The sequence below is a fragment of the Bufo bufo genome, chromosome 5, assembly GCF_905171765.1.
Source record: "Bufo bufo chromosome 5, aBufBuf1.1, whole genome shotgun sequence".
NCBI classification, from domain to species: Eukaryota; Metazoa; Chordata; class Amphibia; order Anura; family Bufonidae; genus Bufo; species Bufo bufo.
Window position 1 is genome coordinate 26,904,867 of NC_053393.1, and position 23,704 is coordinate 26,928,570.

A 23,704-nucleotide genomic window follows, 5' to 3' on the forward strand; every position below is an offset into this window, starting at 1 on the left:
GGCAGTCTTCACATAAATGGCAGGCAAAATCTTTGCAAGATACTCAGAGGGAATAACACTTACAGATCAGGCTGTACTTTCCTCAGATCCTGTCTGGCTTTCACCAAGGCCCGTATGCCCTATTGCTGGCTTTATCCTTGGGTAGGAAAACCTTCCTCTGGTATATATCCTCTTGCTGTAAATATCCTTCTGCCCTTCAGCTTTCTATTTGGCTGGATAAAAGTGGCTCTGCACTGTACTTTTCAAGGTGCTATATATCTTCAGGAGGTAGCTTCTTCTCCTGGTGGCAAGCTAGGAGCCTGGGCTATCTAGCTGCATGTCAGAAGCTGCTCCTCAGCTACACTCTGGCTAAAGTGCACACTTGGCTTCTGAACACTCCTCCCTCCCTGTGCTAGACCTGACTATATATACTAGGGTGTTCCCTAGCTCCCTCTACTGCCTAGAAGGAGGAACTACACCCCTAACAGGCCTGGTACACAGGAGATAATATGACAACATACATTAAAATGCAATATAAAATACCATGACCATGTTCCACAAAAGGTGGAGAACAACGTGACCCAATTGACCCTTGAGTAGTACCCACCATTACGTAGTGGGACACTACACATTTACCCCGCTGAGCCTGTGTGCCAAGCAGCCCTGTGCTGCTGTAACACTGTGAATTTCCCCATGGTGGGACTATTAAAGGATTACCTTATTTTATCTTAAGCCACAAATGTCTGATAGGGGTGCGTTCCACCTCTGGGATCTGCTTCGATCCCAAGAATGGGTCCCCCTCACGCCACCTGAAATGTAGTCTCCATTCTCTGTAGAAGAGCAAGTGTGCTCATCTATTTTATGGAAGTCTCACAGCAGTGAATGTAGAGAGCCGCACCGGCCGGACCTCCTCGCTCTTCCTGGCAGCGTTCAATGGACCCCATTCAGGAGGCAGGAATGAGTCCCAGAGGTAGGACTTGCACCTGTGAGACATATATGCACATCTTGTCCAGGATTCACAAGCTAGAAGTATACCTTAAAGAGGTTTTCCAATGATATGGCATCGCAGTCTGATTAATGGGGTGTGACTTTCCCTTCCAATACATTATTACCTTCTTTTAATTTTTTTTATTTTTATTAGCTTTTTTTTATTTTTACATTTTTTATTATCTTTATTTGCCTTATTCGCATTTCTTTCATTATTTTGTAGCAACATTTGAACCAATCTTGCACTCTCCGTGCCCTTTCTATCAATCTAAGGGCTCATGCACACGAACGTTGAGTGTTTTGCAGACCGCAAAATACGGATACCGGCCGTGTGCACTCCGCATTTTGCAAAATGGAAGGGCCGGTCCCTAATATAACAGTTCTATCCTTGTTCATAATGCAGAAAATAATAGGACATATTCTTATTTTTTGCGGAACGGCCATGCAGATAGATGGACGCGGAGTGCACAAGGAGTCTTTCCTGTTTTTTTGTTTTTTTTTGCGGCTCCACTGAAATAAATAATTCCGCATACAAGCCACAAAAAAAAAAACTGATACAGAAAAAAAATCCTGAGACTTTGGCTCAGTGACCTCACCTGTGAGCTGTTCACATTTTGTGCATATCTCAGCAAGCCATTGACTTAACCCCGTACCTAGGACATACTGTATACCAGGGAGGGCTGTCATTACTGCACTTGTCCACTAGATGTCTCACTCTTGTTATGTATGAAGCTGCACCCAGACTAGAGTGAAGTAATGATCTGCAGAGCTCCAGGTATTGCCAGGCATCTAAAAATCATAATCCCCAAGTACATAGAACCTTTCCGTCATCCTCTCCTGTCAAGTTGTAAAAAATCTTTTTAGTCTTAGCGTTTATTCACACAACCGCACATATTCTGCGGTCCGCAAAATGCAAATCTGAGTAAAATATGGATGACCTTGTATGTTTAGTCCAGATACCTTGTATTTTTAGAATATTTCTTCATTCAAGTTTTCTTTACAGTCATTCAACCTGTTATCCTGTGGTCTGATGAAGGGGCCGGTGCGGCCCCGAAACGTGTCACCTGAAAAGAAAACTTCAATAAAGAAATATACAAAAGATACAACGTATCTGGACTGATTGCGCCGATGCCGTGTCCCGAACCTTCACCTCTATGGGTGTCCTCGTGAGTGAAGATCTTCAAGGTCAAATAGAACTCAGGTGGGTTGGAGATTTGATAACAGAGAGCCCCTTGGTTAGAAGATATGTAATAACAGTCTTGTCGTTTTTTTGCCGCATGGAGGGACGAGCATTTTTGGACTGTTTTTTTGGCTATTTTTTGGGGATTTCAAAAATAAAAGTGACGGAAACTCAGCTGTGAAGTGTCTAGATGTAAAAATCTATCCGTCACACCACAGGAAACTCACAGCAGGAGGCCGGAAACCATCTGACCTTGTTTAGCTGTCAGAGCTGGAGTTTGTCACAATGTATCGGTGAAGGTAAGAGCTATCTGCCTGGAGTCAGGAGAGATCTGCAAAGAAATGCAATAAAAAGTGACAAATAATAAACTTATTTTAGGCAACTTTTTTTTCTCCTTTCAGAATGAAGTGATCAGAGGATCTGGCTGATCTCGCGACCTTGAATTTGCCTCGGAGCCTGGCAGCACAATTACCCATTGTAGGTCACCGGTGCTCGGCGTGGACAGGTCCACACAAGCCTTGCCTCCAGGTCCGCTCGCCTCCATCGGCTCAGGCCTCCTCGCCCTCCATCCATCTCCTGCTCTGAACTTGTCTGAGGTCAGGAGCAGTGACAGAATAGGGAGCAGGTCTTCACAGCTCACAGGATGAGGAGTTTAACTCCTTAGTGACCACCCATGCTTTTTTACGGCGGCCCAGTCTAAGCGCTGCACTAGGAATAGGCTAGCTAGGTTCAGCTGACATTAGCATATCGCTAACGTCTAGGGTTGCCACCTTTTCTTCAAGCCAAACACTTTAGCACCTCGGGGCAAATTTTTGGTAAAGTATACACTATGCACATATTTTGCAATTAAATAATATTGTAAGTAATCACAATACATATGGAGTTAATCACAACTTTCCAAATTTTGTACTTAAAAAATACAATATTTGTGCTTTGACAGATTCTTTATATAGGAAATGTTATTACCTATACAAAAGGCATGTTTTATGGGCAATACTAACAAGTGCCGTGCCTGCAACTTCCCCCCCCTCTTCCAATTAATATTTTTTATTAAACACTTCAAATGTTTTAAATAACTTTTTTAGAAGTTCAGAGGTCCAGGTGTGTGGAGAAGGACGGCAGTCGAGGTGTTGGTCGCAGAGGTCGACTCCCAGTCGAAAAGAAGAAGAAACTGCTCCACGAGCAGGCTGCCGGAGAATGATTTCTCCAACGCTCTCTCTCTATCTCTGATGTCACTTCCTCTCACTAGCAGAGAGAAGGAGGGAGGGAGTGTCTGAAGACAGCGCCGCCCTGCACTAGCATCACTTACAGCTGACCGCCGCGCCGGTAGTGACAGCTGATCGTCCGCTGCTTACACCTCATCGCCAGCCGCTCACGGTCACCACTCGCCGCCGCTCATCGCCAGCGGTCAGGTGGAAATGAATCCTGTGCACGGACTGTCCGGGTCATTCCTGTACGGGTGGCAACCCTGCTAACGTCAGCCAGTTTAATTTGGGTATTTCTGGTGATAGAAACCCTTTAACGCATTTAACTCTACATCTGTAGATAGATAGATAATAGATATGAGATAGATAGATATATGATAGATAGATAGATATATGATAGATAGACAGGACCGGATTTACAATTAGGCACCCAAGGACACATGCCTAGGTCGCCTCCCATCAGAGAGAGTGTTTCTGGATTTAGTTTTATTTTTTCCCCACTTCCCCTACCGACTGGGTAACCTGACCACCAGGTAAGGGGTGGGGAGGTTTATGGCTAATTTCTTACAAATTGAGAGAGTTCTGCACAAAACAGCAGTGATTAGAGCAAGACCTGAAGGACCTGTGATGATGTCAGTAGGGGGCGTAGCTCAGTCATGGAGCGTACAAATTGGTGGTGAAGGACCTGTGATGATGTCAGTAGGGGCGGAGCTCATTCATGGAGAGTACAAATGGTGGTGAAGGACCTGTGATGATGTCAGGAGGGGGCGGAGCTCAGCAGTGGAGCGTACAAGTGGTGGTGAAGGACCTGGTCAGATGTCAGGGGGCGGAGCTCAGTAGTAAAAAGTACAAGTGGTTGTGAAGGACCTGTGAATATGTCACTGTCATGTGATCAGTTCAGCAGATGACAGCAGTGAAAAGCTGAAGTGGTGAAGTAAGACCTGTGATGACGTCTGTGACAGGAGAGGGGAGCTTTGTGTGCTGTGAAAAGCAATTGGTTCAGTGTAAGAGCCAGAGAAATGCTGAGAGTTGTAGTTCTCTCTTCACTCCTCCTCATCTGATATCACATAATAATGACCTGAACATGCTGGGAGTTGTAGTTCTCTTATTCTTCTTCTCTGTAATGTCTTCTGATATCACACAATAACAGCCTGGACATGCTGGGAGTTGTAGTTCTCTCCTCTTATACCTTCTTCTTATGAAATGTCCTCTGATCTCACATGGAAAGGGTTACAGCCAGCTCACCTCAACGTCCTGCACAGCGGTGCACGGAGCGGACTCAAGCCAGTCCTGATTGAAGATAGAGAAAATAGAAGAAATGCTCCAGCACCACGATGGATAATGTGATAATCCTGGTCTTTATTGTCACCAAAATTCAGGTAAATACAGCAGTCAAAAAAACACTGGTGCCCACCGGTTCCAAAGATCTTTGGAACCGGTGGGCACCAGTGTTTTTTTGACTGCTGTATTTACCTGAATTTTGGTGACAATAAAGACCGGGATTATCACATTATCCATCGTGGTGCTGGAGCATTTCTTCTATTTTCTCTGTCCTCTGATCTCACACAATAACAGCCTGGACATGCTGGGAGTTGTAGTTCTCTCCTATTATACCTTCTCCCTGTAATGCCCAATGGTTCCCCGCTCCACCTTGTCCTCTCCAAATCCTGTGATGCTCCTCTGGGCTCCGTCACTGTAAACATCTTGTTTGACATCGCTGCAGCCAATCACTGGCTGCAGATCCACTTGCGTCATGTGACCATTTGTCATGAAGTAAAGGGAGGCAGTCACCACTGTGGCCAGGCATTGCCTGCGGCGATGTCAAACCAGATGCTTACAGCAATTGAGCCCAGCGGAGCATTGTAGACCTGGAGAAGAAGGAGCCGAGAGCCAGCACTGGCAAGCAGGTAAGTAATCTTACCAACCTCACCAAAGTACCAAACAATGTGATGTTTGATAAATTTGGTGATAAGTACGTAAATGCAGACTCAAGCAAAATTGCTGACATCAAAAATTCCCGTCATGATACAGTAAATTCCCTGTTGTCTGTAGGCCTCATTAGGGGGGAAGAATAAGATGTGGAATAGTCATACAGCAGAAATTAGGAAACACACTCTCTACAGGTGTCAGGACCATAATCTGCTGCTCAGCATGTCTCCTTAGAAGTAGAAGGTCTTGGTCTGTCATTAGATGAAGAACACCGAGAACCTCCTCAGTAAATCACTTATGGTACACGGCTGGAGAGTTCACCACCACCATAATCATGATGTTCCTAGCTACTTTCTCAGGCTCAGAAGTGATGAGTAGACTCATCTAAAGTCTTTAAGACCTGTTTGCTCACAGACCCTTGGCCAAGGACTCTCATTTTTTTTTTTTACTTCTTGTTGGTTTCTCTCAGAATATGGTGTATAATTTTAGAAGCCACAACCCAAAAAAAGACTCGCTGGAGAGGGAACGTATAGTCAAGATGTTTTTCTTCTTGGGTTCGACCACATTGTTCAGGAGAATAAAGAATTAAGCCATCACTTAAATGCTGAATATTTTTAGTTTACAATTTTTTGTTTTATGATTGGGCTTCTTTATAATTTTGTACCATAAAGTTAATTCTATGGGGATGTAAGCTTGGTTCAGAAGAACCTTAGGGTTTCAGGTGTTTAGTATGGATTGGGACAGCACTGGGCACCAGAGCAAGAACAATTTATGGGCCCCTTACTCTTCAGTACATCGTTATTGAGCACTTGGTATGGTTCAGTAACAATCTCACAAAAATTTTCAACCATGAGATTCATTAGCTTGGTCCCTTACAGTCCTAGTGGGCTTGCTACCTGGAGCCTCTACAGTACAGTACCTCCTCATTGCTCCTATTTCATGTCGAGGCATAGAGAAGAGACATGACCTCTGTTCATAAGACATTCAACAGAGCCTTTCAGCAGCACACAGAGGTTGTGTAGCTTCATAATGGAGAGCCATATGGTCACTGCTATATTGAGGCCATGCACACAACATGGGGCTTTGCTCTAGGTGGATAGGGGGTTGTTTGAGATTAAGAATTGGGAAGAGTAGGGTCTTTAGTATAGGCAGCCTTGCCATCAAGGTCAGTGGTGCCACCACCAGTAGTGACAGATGAGAAGACCTGCCAGGGCTTGTTTTTCAAGAAACATTGCCACACAAATCCATAGTCTGTGTGTAGTATTCCAGCATTGCAAGTATTTTTTAAAGGGGTTGTCCAGGACATGGCTGCTTTCTTCAAAAGCAAGCAAAAAAAAATCCTAAAAATGATCTTATCTTTTTCAGACAGATTTCTTGGGTTGATGAATGCCTGTTCGGCGAGGCGTTAATATATGGAGGCACGCTGCATTTGGTTAAAAAATAATTTTCCTCTAAAGCCATTTGCATCGTTCCAGGGATTTTATTACATGACTCATTTACTTAAGTAAAAGATCAATTCCATTTTACATTTTGAGTGAAGTTTTTGCATTCAGCTTTTTTCGCAGAATCGTTGGCAAATATAGCAGAAAGTACAGAAAGTAATATATACATTCCGCTCCAGTGGTCCAAGTGAGGAGTCTGGTCCGATTAAGCCCTTCCCCCTATGGACATAATGGTATATCTACATGATCACATGGGCATGTGATGGTCACCATCAAATGGTCGTGTCCAGTAGTGATCACATGAAGAGCCAATGGGTAACTATGCCCTGGCTGACAAAGTGCTCGGCCAAGCCAGTGACCCAATTCCCCTCAAAACTAGCTGCACCACCAGTACCTCCTAGTTCTGCCCTTGATATTATGTCATACCACAAACACTTACCTCATAGTCTCTTCGGAGACAAAGGGACAGTCCCCATGGACCCTTGTGCAGGAGCGCGATTCATGACTATGGCTAGGAATAGAGACAATTTGTTATCCCTTCCCCCCCCCCCCCTTTAAGCTATCACCCCCCAATATGGGCCCACTAGGTTTCTATTGATTGCCACTAGACAACCCAAAGCAGTAAGAACCCTCTGATCTTCATGGAGATAGGGAAAGAGCTTGCAGGTCATGGTCCTCCAGACAACCAATTGTGGTCAATGGAGATGAAAAAGAAGTCTGGCTTGGTTATGAGATTAAGTGGGTCATGTAGCCCTGGTGGATGGACCAAGTCATGAGAAAAAATGGTTCATGGAGCACCAGAAGGCAGTCATGGCCATAAGACATGTTAGGTTGAGTAGAAAGATGTACTCACCAGACAAGTTGGTTTATAAGAAACTCTACAACTGAGGTTTGTTACTTGAACCACAAGGAATTTGCTGTGTGTTTGTAATGGGGTGCAGGAGGCCGGAAGCTACATATAAGAGGCCCACATAATGTCTAGAAGGCTCACTGAGGTTTTTGAGTAAACATTGACAATGATTTCTTGGTGTTTTCTACTGAATGATCAGAGCCTTGGAAGCACTTGCTTGAAATTGACTTGAGGGCTCATGACTTTAAAAAGCTGAGAGACATTGATCTACAGGCTGAAGTTTAATTAAGATGTCTGATGGAGCATGAGGCTGGGAATATTAATATGCCATTGGATTTAATTTAGAACCACGTTGGGGTTTTCAGATCTGTAAAAGTTGGCAGAACTTGTCTTATTTAGGTTGTGCATTAGCTCATTGTATTAACTGGTGCTGGGTCAGTGCATGAGATAAAAGGTCCTCTGATAACTTCTTAGAACAGTAGCTAAGGCCACCGTAAGTTTGTTCTTCATCCATTGCAGTGTACCCACTTGCGTCGTGCATGGTTGTCATGTGAATTTTGCTACTGGTACAATTTACAGGGAACATATCGCTAGTAAATAGGGCATTAGAACAATCAGGTTTTTACTATAAACATATATTGTAGAGTTTTTTTTATGTATGGAAATGTTTTCACACTGGCTATTAGGGCGAATCTGATAGGCTGACACTTCCTCTTTTCTGGAGCTCACTTCTCAGCTTTGCTGTATAGACTGGGACTGAATGAGCAGAGTCATCTCATTATCATTAGAGGGAAGTCATAGCTGAAGAACAGCTTTAGAGAAAGTGAACCTGTATGTGACCCACCAATGAGGCCAGGTGAGGCGATCGCGTCGGGCAGCAGCAGGTAGGGACAAGAGGGGGGCAGCGGAAGGGCCATGGGCAATCAGCGCTTTCATTGTGGTAAAAGGGTTGGGGGGGCCTTCATTTTTAGGATTGATAGGAGATCAGATCCCCACTGATGATATCCTCATTACATGACATCACTTTATGAAATGGGAATAACCCTTTAAGTCATTGGGGTGTCATGATACAAGAAGAGAAATAATGCAGTGACAAATCCAGCTCTGCTATGTCTGCACCTTAAAGTATGCAGTTGAAAAAACTCAATAGGTTTAGCTGCAGTCCCATGGGCATCCCTAGATGACATATCACATTATCACAATGAGCAGTGCCATATCACAATCTCAGCTCTGCTACACAAGGTCCCAGTTCACCTGCCTCTTCTATGAGAACTGCATCACAGTCTACAGCATAACTCCCATCCTCTTCTCATTCCACAGCGACAGCCATGCAAGTAAAGACATGCTCAATGTATAACCTCATGCTATACAAGAAGAAACTGTATCATCTCGACAGTCACGCCACCACGGCCCTAGAAGAGCTAATGAGATGCAACCAAAAGATCTATTTGGGTGTAGACCACTTTACGTCTGGAGCCACATCAAACATTGTGGCTAGAAGGAGAACAACACCCTTGGAACGCAATAAGACGTAATCAAGAAGGGTTTAATCATAACCGACCTGTAATGGAGCTCTTCAATGTCCTAGGGTCATGTTCTTAACACAATGTTCCAGGAGCTTGGTCCCACCAGAGGTGCGGCTGAGGGTTACACAGGCTGCCCTGAGACAAACCTGTGGATGGTACAGTAGTAGCTCCAGTATAAGACGTGCGGCAGTTTGCTATGGATCCAGTAAGACCTGTGAGACTGATCCTAATGCGTGACAATATCACTTATCTCAGTGGCCAAAAAAAAACAATCTACATGGCAAAGGTGGCATCTAAGGCACCAAACAGATGGAATCAGGTTCAGCTCCAATCCAGGGCAGCATTATTACAGCTGACACTGCTGAGCGCAGCCATACAATCCTGCCACCGGGACCGTAAATGTACTGTGCAAGGTGGGAAGGGGTTAAATGATAGGCTTTCCCTTTGAAAGCGTAAGGGATGGAAACGCTGCCGAGGATTTGTGTGTCGTAAATCCGCAGCGATTTCCAGTGGCAGCAAAGTGGACGAGATTTTAAGAAATGCAAAGAAATCCGCTGCGTCAATTGACCCGCAGTGTGGATATCTTCAGCGTTCGGACGCGGTTTCGCATTTTGCGTGCCACGGATCGACCCATAGTTTTAGCCCCGTTTCATCGGGCTAATCCGAGTGCGGATACTTGCTGCGGTTTCCTGAGGTGGAAACAGGCAGAAATATTGGCTGGCGTAGTAAGAGCCGAACTACCATAGATGCACCTAATTTACGACGAGGCGCGCGCCTTATCATAGCGCAGCGCAAGGGGGAAACTAAGACTGGCATAGTAAATGTGCCTGGATGTGTACAGAGCCTAAGGTCACTTTTCAGGCATATACAGTCAGGTCCATAAATATTGGGACATCTACACAATTCTAACATTTCTGGCTCTATACACCACCACAATGGATTTGAAATGAAACAAACAAGATGTGCTTTACCTGCAGACTGTCAGCTTTAATTTGAGGGTATTTACATCCAAATCAGGTGAACGGTGCAGGAATTACAACAGTTTGCATATGTGCCTCCCACTTGTTAAGGAACCAAAAGTAATGGGACAATTGGCTTCTCGGCTGTTCCATGGCCAGGTGTGTGTTATTCCCTCATTATCCCAATTACAATGAGCAGATAAAAGGTCCAGAGGTCATTTCCAGTCTGCTATTTGCATTTGGAATCTGTTGCTGTCAACTCTCAAGAAGAAATCCAAAGAGCTGTCACTATCAGTGAAGCAAGCCATCATTAGGCTAAAAAAAACACAACAAACCCATCAGAGAGATAGCAAAAACATTAGGCCTGGCCAAAACAACTGTTTGGAACATTCTTAAAAAGAAGGAACGCACCGGTGAGCTCAGAAACACCAAAAGACCCGGAAGACAACGGAAAACAACTGTGGTGGATGACCGAAGAATTCTTTCTCTGGTGAAGAAAACACCCTTCACAACAGTTGGCCAGATCAAGAACACTCTCCAGGAGGTAGGTGTATGTGTGTCAAAGTCAACAATCAAGAGAAGACTTCACCAGAGTGAATACAGAGGGTTCACCTCAAGATGTAAACCATTGGTGAGCCTCAAAAACAGGAAGGCCAGATTAGAGTTTGCCAAACGACATCTAAAAAAGCCTTCACAGTTCTGGAACAACATCCTATGGACAGATGAGACCAAGATCAGCTTGTACCAGAGTGATGGGAAGAGAAGAGTATGGAGAAGGAAAGGAACTGCTCATGATCCTAAGCATACCACCTCATCAGTGAAGCATGGTGGTGGTAGTGTCATGGCGTGGGCATGTATGGCTGCCAATGGAACTGCTTCTCTTGTATTTATTGATGATGTGACTGCTGACAAAAGCAGCAGGATGAATTCTGAAGTGTTTCGGGCAATATTATCTGCTCATATTCAGCCAAATGCTTCAGAACTCATTGGACGGCGCTTCACAGTGCAGATGGACAATGACCCAAAGCATACTGCAAAAGCAACCAAAGAGTTTTTTAAGGGAAAGAAGTGGAATGTTATGCAATGGCCAAGTCAATCACCTGACCTGAATCCGATTGAGCATGAATTTCACTTGCTGAAGACAAAACTGAAGGGAAAATGCCCCAAGAACAAGCAGGAACTGAAGACAGTTGCAGTAGAGGCCTGGCAGAGCATCACCAGGGATGAAACCCAGCGTCTGGTGATGTCTATGCGTTCCAGACTTCAGGCTGTAATTGACTGCAAAGGATTTGCAACCAAGTATTAAAAAGTGAAAGTTTGATTTATGATTATTATTCTGTCCCATTACTTTTGGTCCCTTAACAAGTGGGAGGCACATATGCAAACTGTTGTAATTCCTGCACCGTTCACCTGATTTGGATGTAAATACCCTCAAATTAAAGCTGACAGTCTGCAGGTAAAGCACATCTTGTTCGTTTCATTTCAAATCCATTGTGGTGGTGTATAGAGCCAAAAATGTTAGAATTGTGTCGATGTCCCAATATTTATGGACCTGACTGTAATTGAATGGGAGCTCGGTAGGTAAAGGAGTCAAGTTGTTTCGTGCTCAATTGTCTCAGTTTATCAAGTCCTGCTCTCCGCTGAGGGTTTGTTACAATTGTATCCAGTCTACACAATGCTCTGAGAGTTAAACACATAAGCAGCAGTTACACAGCTCTCTCTGTTAGTTTGCTACCATGTATCAGTTCAGGCTGTTAAGCTTGCAGAGCACTGTCTAGACTGGATAAATTGGCCACCATTTACTAAGACCGGCTTTTTACGCTGGTCTTAGACTCCTGCACTGATGTTAAGTTTGGCCAATTTGCGCATAAAATTAGATGCATGTACTGCACCTGGAGTACCTGGCTTTTCTGCCAACATTTTTTTGCAAGGAAACAAGCTAAGGGTTCATGCACACGACCATTGCCTGTTTTGCGGTTCACAAATTCCGGGTCCGCAAAAAACTGATATGTGCATTCCACATTTTGCGGAACTCCATGTCCAGCCCATAATAGGACTTTCCTATCCTTGTCTGTATTATGGACAAGAATTGGACAAGTTCTATTTTTTTTTTTGAGGACATATGGCCACGGAATGCACACGGAGTATTTTCAGTTTTTTATGCGGACCCATTGAAGTGAATGGATCCAAATACTGGCTGGAAAAAAAAAAGAAGCATGGAAGACACATTTGTGTGCATGAGCCCTAAATGTTAGTAAATTTGTCGGATCCAAATCTCAGCCCCGCCACGCCCAAGTGATAAAAGCTGCACAAAAACGCCAGTTCAACAAAATATTGTTTAAAAAGTCACAAAAAGGGGGATTGCAAGTTTTTTAATGCCTATGATCTCAGATTACTGCTTCCGATTAGAACTGGAGCACTCTCATTCAATGACAGCAAGCAGAAATCCTAAAAATGTTGAAGAGTTGAAACAAAAACGGGGTCATTTATTCAGGGACTTAGGACTATAATTGTGGCAAGCCCCTTTTTTATCTGGCCCAGAGACAATATATACGCACGGCTGGTTTCATGCCGCGCTCAGCAGTTGGGGGGGGGGGGGGGGGAGCATGTCGGGGGACATGCTGAAAATTTCCTAACATTCACTAACTGCAAATTTACTAACGGAAGGACTGCCATAGACACGCCTCATCATAAGGCCTCTTTCACACACCCGTATGTTTTTTTCAGTGTTTTGCGGTCCGTTTTTCACGGATCCGATGTTCCATTTTTTGGTTCCTTTTCTGTTCCGTTTTTCCATTCCGTTTTACTGTATACTGTATATACCATACGGAAAAACTGAATGGAAAAACGGAACAGAAACGGAAACAAAAAACGGAACTACGGATCCGTGAAAAACGGACCACAAAACACTGAAAAAGCCATACGGTCGTGTGAAAGAGGCCTTAGGGTCCATTCACACATCCGTGTTGTATTGCAGATCCGCAATATACCCGGCCGACACCCCCCCGTAATTGCGGACAAGAATAGGACATTTTTGGGCGGATGGAGAGAAGCAGGCGTATCCTTTGGCGTATCCACCGCCAGTCTAAATCTATGACAGCTTCCTTGCTTGCTTAAATTTTGATCTTTTTCTAGCCTAATGTCCATGCCCACATCACGCCCCCTTTATTAGACCGGGCATGAGCGGGAACAAGTCGCAGAAGTATGCCAAAAATAGGAAAATTTCTTTTAGTAAGTGACCCCCTAAAATATGCCCCAAAGTCTATTAGGAATTTGATTAAAAGGGTTTTCGGAGACTTCTAGGGTCAATTCACACGTCCGTAGTGTATTGCGGATCCGGAATACACCCCCATAGAACTGCCTATTCTATAGGACATGTTCTATTATTTTCCGGAGCCGTGGATCGGAAGATCGGCGGCGCGCTCCGGAAATGCGGATGCGGACAGCACACTGTGTGCTGTCCGCATCCATTCCTGCCCTATGGGTCCGCACCTGTTCCGCAATTTGTGGAATGGGTGCGGACCCATTCTGCGGACGTGTGAATGGACCCTTAAACTCATGACCTATTCTCTGGATAATCGGTATCTGATCTGTGGGGGTCCGACACCTGGGACCCCCGCCGATCAGCGCTCCCTGATCACTGCAGCCTTCTCCCAGCTTCCCCTAGGTGATGCGATACAATGTACGGCGCTGTGTGAGCTGATCAGCAGGGGACCCGGGTGTCGGACCCCCACTGATCACATCAGATCCTGAAGACTCTGAAAACCCCTTTAATCTTCATTAACTGTTGTAAAATCCCTTTAAGCTTTATTCATGTACAACCTCTTTGACCTGAGGGTTTGACTGCTAGATTTTTTTAATTTTATTTTTGGGTTATGATTTTCTTTTAATTTTATTAGATTTTCTCAGTTTCCATTTTTTCTTTGAAGTCCATTTTCCTCCTTTGGGGTGAAATATTGGGGTCCACGCCCTTAGATACCGGCGTCCCCATTGCTGCCTCAGGATGTTATATTGGACTAATCTGATTATTTTTCCTGATGAAGGAAAAAAAATTATGCAAATGTTTTTATTTAAAGGGGTTTTGCAAGTTTTTATGAAAGTTGGAAAAAAAGAAAAACCATCACTGGCTGATAAATCCCCCCCACTGCTCCACGAGGCCGCGCGCTCCTCATCGACCCTTCAGCAATGACTTCTGTGGCCCCTCGGAACCGAACCCGAGTTCGGGAAATGTTTTTTTACAGCAGATAACAATTTCTGAAGTCATTATGTGAAGTCGATTCGCTTATCCCTAGTTTCCAGTAAAGCTGTTCTGGAGGAGAAGCCGGTAAAACTGTGCAGAGCTGGAGAGTCTGCACAGTCGCATCCTGTATGCAGGTATGGCACCGAGATTAGAACTGCTGGCGTTAAAAGTTGACCCAAACCCCCGGAAATCTCCTTTTCACATGATCTTCTGGTTTCAGAAATGAACAATTTGACGGGCTTCTAATTTCAAATAATTGACGTTTCAGATTCTCACCATTTTTCAAGACCTCTGCTTGTTGTCAATGAATGAGACGACTGTGGTTTCTATTCAGAGGCAGTCAACCTGCTCTGGCCAAGTGGGTACAATTGGGTACCCAGTCTTGACAATGCCCTCCGAGACAAATAAACAATCTCTCTGCTCGTTGGATACAATGTATCCGTCTGGAGGCTGCTCAGCCCACAGAGCATTGTCCGGAGTGGACGCAACTAAGAGCGGAACCAGCTTTATAGAGTTCTCATTCATTGACAGCCAACAGAGATCTTGAAATGGTAAAAATGGAGATTTATCATTCCCCTTACACCGGAAAAATGGCATTTAATTAAAAATCGCAGGTGAGACTTTTTAAAGGGGTTCTCCAGGCTTTTTCATATTGATAGGTCATCAATATCAGATGAGCGGGGGTCCGACAGATCAGCTGTTTGAGGAGACGGCGCGCGCCGTGTGGACATCCCGTCTCCCATCTGTCTTCCTGCTCTGCTGCTGTATGACTATAGGAAGAGAGAAGGGAGACGGCATGTGCAGGGAGATTAAGAGGTTAACTGGAGTCAGCGCCGTAAAACTGGGGCAGAGCACAGGGGCCCAAAATGGGAAGGATAGGGGGCCCATTGTGACTGTCGGGGCCAGTGGACTTGGGTTTAGCCCTGGTTAGAGTTAAGACAAAGGGGTAAAGTTTTAGTTGTATTTGTGTATTCAATGGTTAGACATTTGTTAATATGTTATCTGTATTGATTCCATACTATATTCAAGATCTCTGCTTGCTGTCATTCAAAGGAACTTTCAGTGTTTGCGTTGAGGGAAAGCAATCCTTCCAGTCACAGGATGATGGTACACATCTAAGGCTGCGTTCACACTAGCGGCAGGGTTCAGGAAAAAACGCTTCCGTTACTGATAATACAACGGTCTGCATCCGTTATGAGCGGATCCGGTTGTATTATCTATAACATCGCCAAGACGGATCCGTCATGAACTACACTAAAAGTCAATGGGGGACGGATCCGTTTTCTATTGTGTCAGAGAAAACGGCTCCGTCCCCATTGACTTGCATTGTGAGTCATGACGGATCCGTTTTGCGCCGCATCCCAGGACGGAAAGCAAAGCGCAGCGCTCTGCTCTCCGGTATGAGAATGCAACCCAACGGAACGAAATACATTTTGGAGCGCCCCGTTCTGTTCAGTTAAGTTTTGAGCCCATTGACGACGAATGGGGAAAAAATGGAAATATTTTTTTTTTCCGGTATTGAGCCCCTATGCGGATCTCAATACCGGAAAATATTAACGCCTTGCGTTGTTAATTCCGGTATTGAGATTCCGGCAGCCGAATTGAACAGATCCGTTCCGTTAGGATGCAGTTGTGTGAAATCAAAACAGAAAAAAACTGATCTGTCACTAAATACACTGAAAGTCAATGGGCGACGGATCCGTTTTTTTAGGCTCCTAAAAAAAACACAGATCCGTCACCATTGACTTATGTTGTTTTCAATGATATGTACCCCAAATGGTACCATTGCAGAATATACCAATCCCTCATTGAAGGGGTGTTCCCATCTTAATGATATGCCCCCAATGTCCAAGATGGGAACACCCCTTCAATGAGGGATTGGTATATTCTGCAATGGTGCCATTTTGGGGTACATATCATTGATTAGCTTTTAATAATGTTTTTTTTTTTTTGGGGGGGGGAAGGATTGGGCGATTTTGGGCAATTTTCTGCATTATTGACAGTGTGGTCTAAATATTTTATTTTTACACGTCAATGTGAAATATGTGTACTTTTTATTTCACTCTTTTTGCACTGGATGAGGATTTTTTTGTTTCTTTTATTGTAAACATTTTTTCATGTTTTTTAATACATGTCTGGACTGGACACAAACTGCCATACTCCTCCCGTACGGCGGTGCACTATTGCCTGTCAGTGCTTTAGTCAACTAGAACGGCAGTGAAATGGTTAAAGAAAAGGACTCCATAGGTTCCATCCTAGACAGGTCCATGGATCCCTTCCTCATATTCCCCAGCTAGTATAGAAGGTGATATTTTATTACCCATTAACCCCTAGAATCCCAGCAAACAACCCCTTAGATCTCAGCTTCCCAGACGGGAAGTAGTCGGATTATAGGAGAAGCTGTGATGACAGCTCAGTGTTTAGATTTTGAATGAAAAGTTTGATTTGGACATTACTCATGGAATTCCTTTTGGGTGGGTCTGTGCCGTGCGTCTCGGGGTCTAGCCTCGCGGTCCTGCCCTGTGCATTTAATGTATGTAATTTACTATATAAATAGTGTCTGTAGGGCACCGGGTAAAGGCGATGCTGTTTTATAAGTATTTGAAAAATTCTTTTGAAAATGACCACAAGCGTCTAATTGTCAAAGAAGTCTTTAATTCAGATGAGCGAGGAGGGGGCAGCACCGGGACCTCCCCGGACAGAGCTCTGTACATGAACAAAGAATCCCAGCAGTCGCGTCTTAATGTGAATCAGATGTCTTTTATTCCATAAATGAAAAGACCAGGACCAGGTTTCGGCGATGTGGACCAGGACCAGGTTTCGGCGATGTGGACCAGGACCAGGTTTCGGCGATGTGGACCAGGACCAGGTTTCGGCGATGTGCCTTCATCAACAGGTAGTCCAAATACAATCTTAACAAACTATATCTGCTCTACAGTCACCGCCCACAGGAGCTAAAGTCCATCCCATAGAGGGAATGGCCACAAAGTTACAGGTGTAATCAATTTAATAATAAACAAGCCAAAGCAGAGAAAAAAAGCATCTAGATGGATATTTCATCTTACATTTGTAGATAATTCTCTTGTATAACGTTCAAATTTTCAATACCTGAGAAATAAACAACAGATATATTATAAATATATAACAAAATTATTCTATTACAGATACATAACCTCATATTCCCTATTGAGGCCTCTAGGGTGCAATGTATGGATCCAAAAGGCTTCCCTCCGGAGCAACATCTTATTGATGTCACCCCCCCTCCGTGGTCTAGTCACCTGCTCTATAACCTGAAATTTCAGTTGGGCAATAGAATGTCTGCACTTTTCAAAGTGGCTTGGGATAGGTAATAATAGGTTTTTAGTTCTAATGGTCGATTTCGTTAATTCTGTCCCTCACTGCCTGCATTGTCTGACCAATGTACAACAGACCACAAGGGCATTTAATCAGATAAACAACATTTGAAGACTCACATGTAAAAAAACCTTTTACTTCAAACGGATTCCCGGTATGTGGATGATAAAATGTAGGGCCCTTTATGATGTGTGAACATTGAAGACAATGCAGGCAGGGGAACGTACCTTTACGTGGTGTTGATATTACACTTTGACGCAACCGATGTTTAGTGCCCCCTATATCCGCTTTCACTAGCATTTCCCTATAACTGGGGTTCTTCCTATTGCAAATCAGGGGTAAACTTTTAAATTCTGAGACCTCTGGATAGGCCTTACCCAATAAATGCCAGTGTTTTCTTACAATATTGTCAATGTATGCATTAAAGGGGTGAAATTTATGGACAAATGCTATCCTAGCATCATCCTTTTTCTTCTGTTTAACCCTCACTTGACAAGCACCACTGTTCGATAATACATCTAAGGGATATCCTCTTTCTCTGAATCTAGTAGTATGGATCATCTGAATTCAGCATGTGAAGGTCTACAGTTTACAATGACATGCGATAGAGATAAAGTCAGTTTTTTGGATACATTGGTTAAAAAAAACAAGGAAGGTGAATTATCCACTGACCTCTATAGGAAGGAAACGAATCGAAACAGTATTTTGCATTATTCGAGTGCACACCCCCCTTCCTTAAAAAGGTCTATACCTAAATCTCAGTATCAGCGGGTAAGGCGGATTGTTACGGATCCGCTCTTACAGGATCAGAGGCTGGGGGAAATGACTACTAGATTCAGAGAAAGAGGATATCCCTTAGATGTATTATCGAACAGTGGTGCTTGTCAAGTGAGGGTTAAACATAAGAAAAAGGATGATGCTAGGATAGCATTTGTCCATAAATTTCACCCCTTTAATGCATACATTGACAATATTGTAAGAAAACACTGGCATTTATTGGGTAAGGCCTTGAAGAGGGCACTGGCTATTTGTTCAGTCCCACTAGCTCAACCATCATCCTACCCCCAACCCCCATCCTAACCCAGGAAATAAACACACCACACCACTGCTTGGATTTAATCGGCCACAGCAGCCGTTTATTGAATACATACAAAATAAATAACATAAGTTAACCCATGACGAGGGAGGTCCTAGAAGCCCCAATAACTCCATAAACGCTGGAACACCTGCGTCTCCATCTTGCCCCCAGCCGTTGAACCCAGCTCGGAGGCAGCAACTGATGGAACGCGTAATTAGTTCCTACCAGCTCCTCAATGAGAGTCCAGCCCCTCCCGCGGGGCCCTCCCATCCTCAGGTACCACCATATTCCTCCACTTCAAGGACCTCCCCCGCCTCCACGACTGCCGCGACATATAACACAACAACGCTCCCCTCATTCCACCTCCACTAGGGTCGGGTGGGTGGGCGTTTGGATCCCCTGGCCGCACTGACCTCACTTCCGCCTCCTTCCTCCTTCTCCGCTCCGGCCACGCCCCCCGCCGGCCTAGCAACTGTCGCCTTTCCTCCTACCCCGCCCCCACAAACAACTAACCCTTTCCTCACCAGTCCTTCACCGCCCGGCCTCTTCATGCGCGTCCTCCCCCACCGCTCCGCTCCAGTCCGGCCTGACTTGAAGAGGGCACTGGCTATTTGTTCAGTCCCACTAGCTCAACCATCATCCTATCCCCAACCCCACATCCTAACCCAGGAAATAAACACACCACACCACTGCTTGGATTTAATCGGCCACAGCAGCCGTTTATTGAATACATACAAAATAAATAACATAAGTTAACCCATGACGAGGGAGGTCCTAGAAGCCCCAATAACTCCATAAACGCTGGAACACCTGCGTCTCCATCTTGCCCCCAGCCGTTGAACCCAGCTCGGAGGCAGCAACTGATGGAACGCGTAATTAGTTCCTACCAGCTCCTCAATGAGAGTCCAGCCCCTCCCGCGGGGCCCACCCATCCTCAGGTACCACCATATTCCTCCACTTCAAGGACCTCCCCTGCCTCCAAGAACGCGCAGCTTGACCACCTCAACCCTGCGCGTCCCTCCACACACGCAAAGCAATTTCAACACCACTCTGGAGCCCCAGAGCCCACAAATCCGTACCCACCGCATTCAGGTGCACTCCATCTGCTCTCCAAAATGCACCCTCACCTTTCTCCAACACCTCATGCCGCACCACCACACCCCCATTCCTCGCCATAAACTGGCCAACTGCTCTGTTCACCTTAATCCGAGCCTTATTAAGGCTCTCCACTGACCTCGCACCCCTCCACGCCTTCCGCGGCACAATGTCTGACCAAACTGTTATGATCCCTGGAAACAACGCCCAAATCCTGAGCAAGTCAAACTTGACGTCACGGACCAATTCCCGAAAAGGACGCTTACCCAAATCATTCCCCCCCACATGTAAAACTAACACATCCGGAGGACGATCCAATCGCACGAAATGATGCACCTCCCGCAAAACTCCACCCCACAACATACCTCTAACACCTAACCACCTGACCGTAGCGCACTCCGGACTAAAACCCAACTGTCGCCCACTCGGCCTCACATCTGCTCTGATCGCACCCCAGAACACATAGGAGTGCCCCAGAATCCATACCAAAGCCGCCACCGTCCGACCTGTGAACACAAAAAAGAACAAATTAAAAACCCACCTATCACCAACCGTACCACTACAATAAAGCAGGCCTCACATATGATTTGAAACGCACCGACTCCCAACGCCCAATCCTCCTAATCACCTCCTCACTGGCGCCCCACCTGGCTGCCTCAGTTGCAGCACCAATTCTGAACGAATGACCAGAATACTCCTTAACCGGCACACCCAAAAGCTTCAAACATTTTTTAAAAACCGCCAGGAACTGAAACCTAGACAAGAAGGAGCCGTCCTCATGCCTAAGGAAAGGAACCTCATTACGCTGTAGCCCAGCCCCATAAGACCCTGCACACCGCACCGGACACATACTACAACCTGGTACCGGGAACAACGTAAAACGCTGCCCCCTGCCCTCCTGATCAGTTTTTGACCTCCGAATCTGGACATACACCCTATCCCCCGCTAACTCAACATCTTCACTCCTAAGTCCCCCAGCTATACTCACACTGTCACACACCAACTCCCCCAAGCGAAAAGCACCGAAAAACGCCAAAGCAAATGCCGCCCTGAACAGCACTAACTCCCAACCAGAACTACAAACACCACTCAACTTCTCCCCCATTTGCACAAGCAACTCGAAGGACACCGGCCTCCGATAATCCGGCACCCTGCCTGCCCCCCTACGCCACCCTTTCAGCACCTGCCTAACCAAAAAACCCTTAGTCAAATCCGGCAACCCCCGCAACTTAAAGCCAAACGCTACCCCCGCAATCAAGTGGTTCACCTTTGACACCGACCACCCTTCGCCCTTCAATTGTCCTAACAACATCAACAACCTCACATCACCATCCCCAACACCAGCCCCCCAGGATCCGTTCCAAGATTCCCAGGTCGCCCACGCCTTACCATACTCCCTCCAAGTACCCGGGCTCAACGAATCCCTCAACATCCCCATCACTTCTCCTCCAGGATCCCCCACAGCCACGGCGGACACTCCAGACCTTCCAGCTCCGCTTCTGGCGCAAGAAGCCGGAACCGCTCCCACTGTAAACGAGAAAGAGAATCCGCCACTGAATTAGACACTCCAGCCACATGTTCTGCCACCAACCACATGTTAATCGACAAACATCGTAATACCAGAAACTGTAACAGCCTAACCACCTGGCGGGGAAGTTGCGGACAAACTGTTGATAGCCTGAACCACCCCCAAATTGTCACAATGAAAACGCACCTTCCTGTTTTCAAATTTCTCACCCCACAATACTACCGCCATCACAATGGGAAAAAGTTCCAACAACGCCATGTTCCTCACCCAACCCCGACTTACCCACGAATCCGGCCATACTCCCGCACACCATTGTCCTTGGCAATACGCCCCAAAACCCACTCCCCTCGACGCATCAGTGTACAACTCGAACTCCACACTATCACACAACTCCGCCATCACTAAAGACCTGACATTGTACTGACCCAAAAACTCCGCCCACACCCTTAAGTCCCCTTTTAACTCCTTGCGTAACCTGATATAATGATACGGCGCTAACACCCCCGCCGTAGCAGCAGCCAGTCGTCTACAAAAAATTCTACCCATTGGCATAATTTGACAAGCAAAATTTAATTTACCCAACAATGACTGCAAATCCCTCAGCCTAATCTTCTCCCTGACCAAGGCCCTATCAATCTCCAAACGCAAATCCACCAGCTTATCCTGCGGAAGCCTGCACTCCATCCGCTCAGTATCTATAACAATCCCCAAAAAACACAACTCTGTCACCGGCCCCAACATTTTCTCCTGCGCCAATGGTACCCCAAATCGCGCAAAAACCGACTGCACCGTGTGCAGCAACAACGAACACACCCGCGAATTCGCCGTCCCTAAACACAAAAAATCGTCTAAATAATGGATAACGGATGAACAACCTGAAACTTCCACCACTACCCATTCCAAAAATGAGCTAAAGGTCTCAAAATATGCACATGACAGAGAGCACCCCATTGGCATACACCTATCCACAAAATATTCGCCATCCCAAAAACAACCCAACAAACCCATGCTCTCCACATGTACCGGAAGCAATCGAAAGGCCGCCTCCACGTCCACCTTAGCCATCAACGTCCCCTGCCCCAACCGCCTCACCCATCTTACAGCCGCATCAAAGGAGGTATACACCACCGAACAAAGTTCAGGATCTATACCATCATTGACCGACGCTCCTCTTGGATAAGACAAATGATGAATGAGCCGAAACTTATTCGGCTCCTTCTTAGGCACCACACCTAACGGGGACACCCTCAATCCCAGAATCGGCGGCTCCTTGAATGGACCCGCCATCCGCCCCAACTCCACCTCCTTCTTTAACTTTTCCGCCACAACACCCGCGTGAACAAGCGCGGACCTAAGATTCCTAAGAACCGTAGGCCCCGCCGTAACCACTGATGGAATACGAAAGCCAAACCTAAAACCATCCCCCAACAACCCGGCCGCAACCCGATCCGGATATCTATCTAGGAACACCTGCATCTCTTCCACCCGCACCGGCGTCCGTCCCTTTTCCAGCACCATCACCCCCCCTATTCTTACCCCCTTTGAAGCAACGGTTAGCTCCATGGGCTCCCCCACACCCCGCGCACTCGTGCTTAAATTTGCACTTGGCACCAAATCTGCAATTCCCTTCATTAAAAAGGAAGCACAACCCTTTCGCCGATGCCGCTGCCAACGCCCCAGGGGATGACCCCCCGGACTCCCCACGAAAGGACTGCCCAGCCCTAGGAGGCGCCGTCACCCTCAACCACAACCCAATATCCTTATGATCCCACCGGATATCAGGCCTCACCGCCTTACGCTGCCGGAACTGCTCGTCATAACGGAGCCAGCCCACCCCACCATACACCCTATAAGCCTCCCCAATAGCGTCCTGGTAGCAAAACAGCGCCGAACAGCATTCCGACGCACGTTCCCCAATAACACTTGCTAATATGGCAAACGCCTGTAGCCAATTAGCAAAGGTACGTGGGATCAATCGATGCCTACGCTTATCCTCATCCTCCTTTTTCCCTTCATCCTTCTTACCCCTATCCAGGTTAAACCTTTCCAACGGGAGCAGCGAGAATATCTCCACATACTCCCCCTTCCAGATCTTTTCTCTCACTTCCTGCTTTAAATGAGCCCCCAGCGGCCCCTCAAAGCACACGTACACCTCACCCTGAGCCCTATCATCCAACCTCTGCACCTCCTCCTCCCCCCCGCTTGCGTCTCCACCGACACCGACCCTGCCCCTGCCGTAACAACCTGCGTCCCTGATCCTAGCCCCGGCACCACTCCCCACCCCGGCAATGGAGACCCCGGCAATGGAGACCCAGCACCAGCACCCATACCTGACAACCAACCCGCCAATCC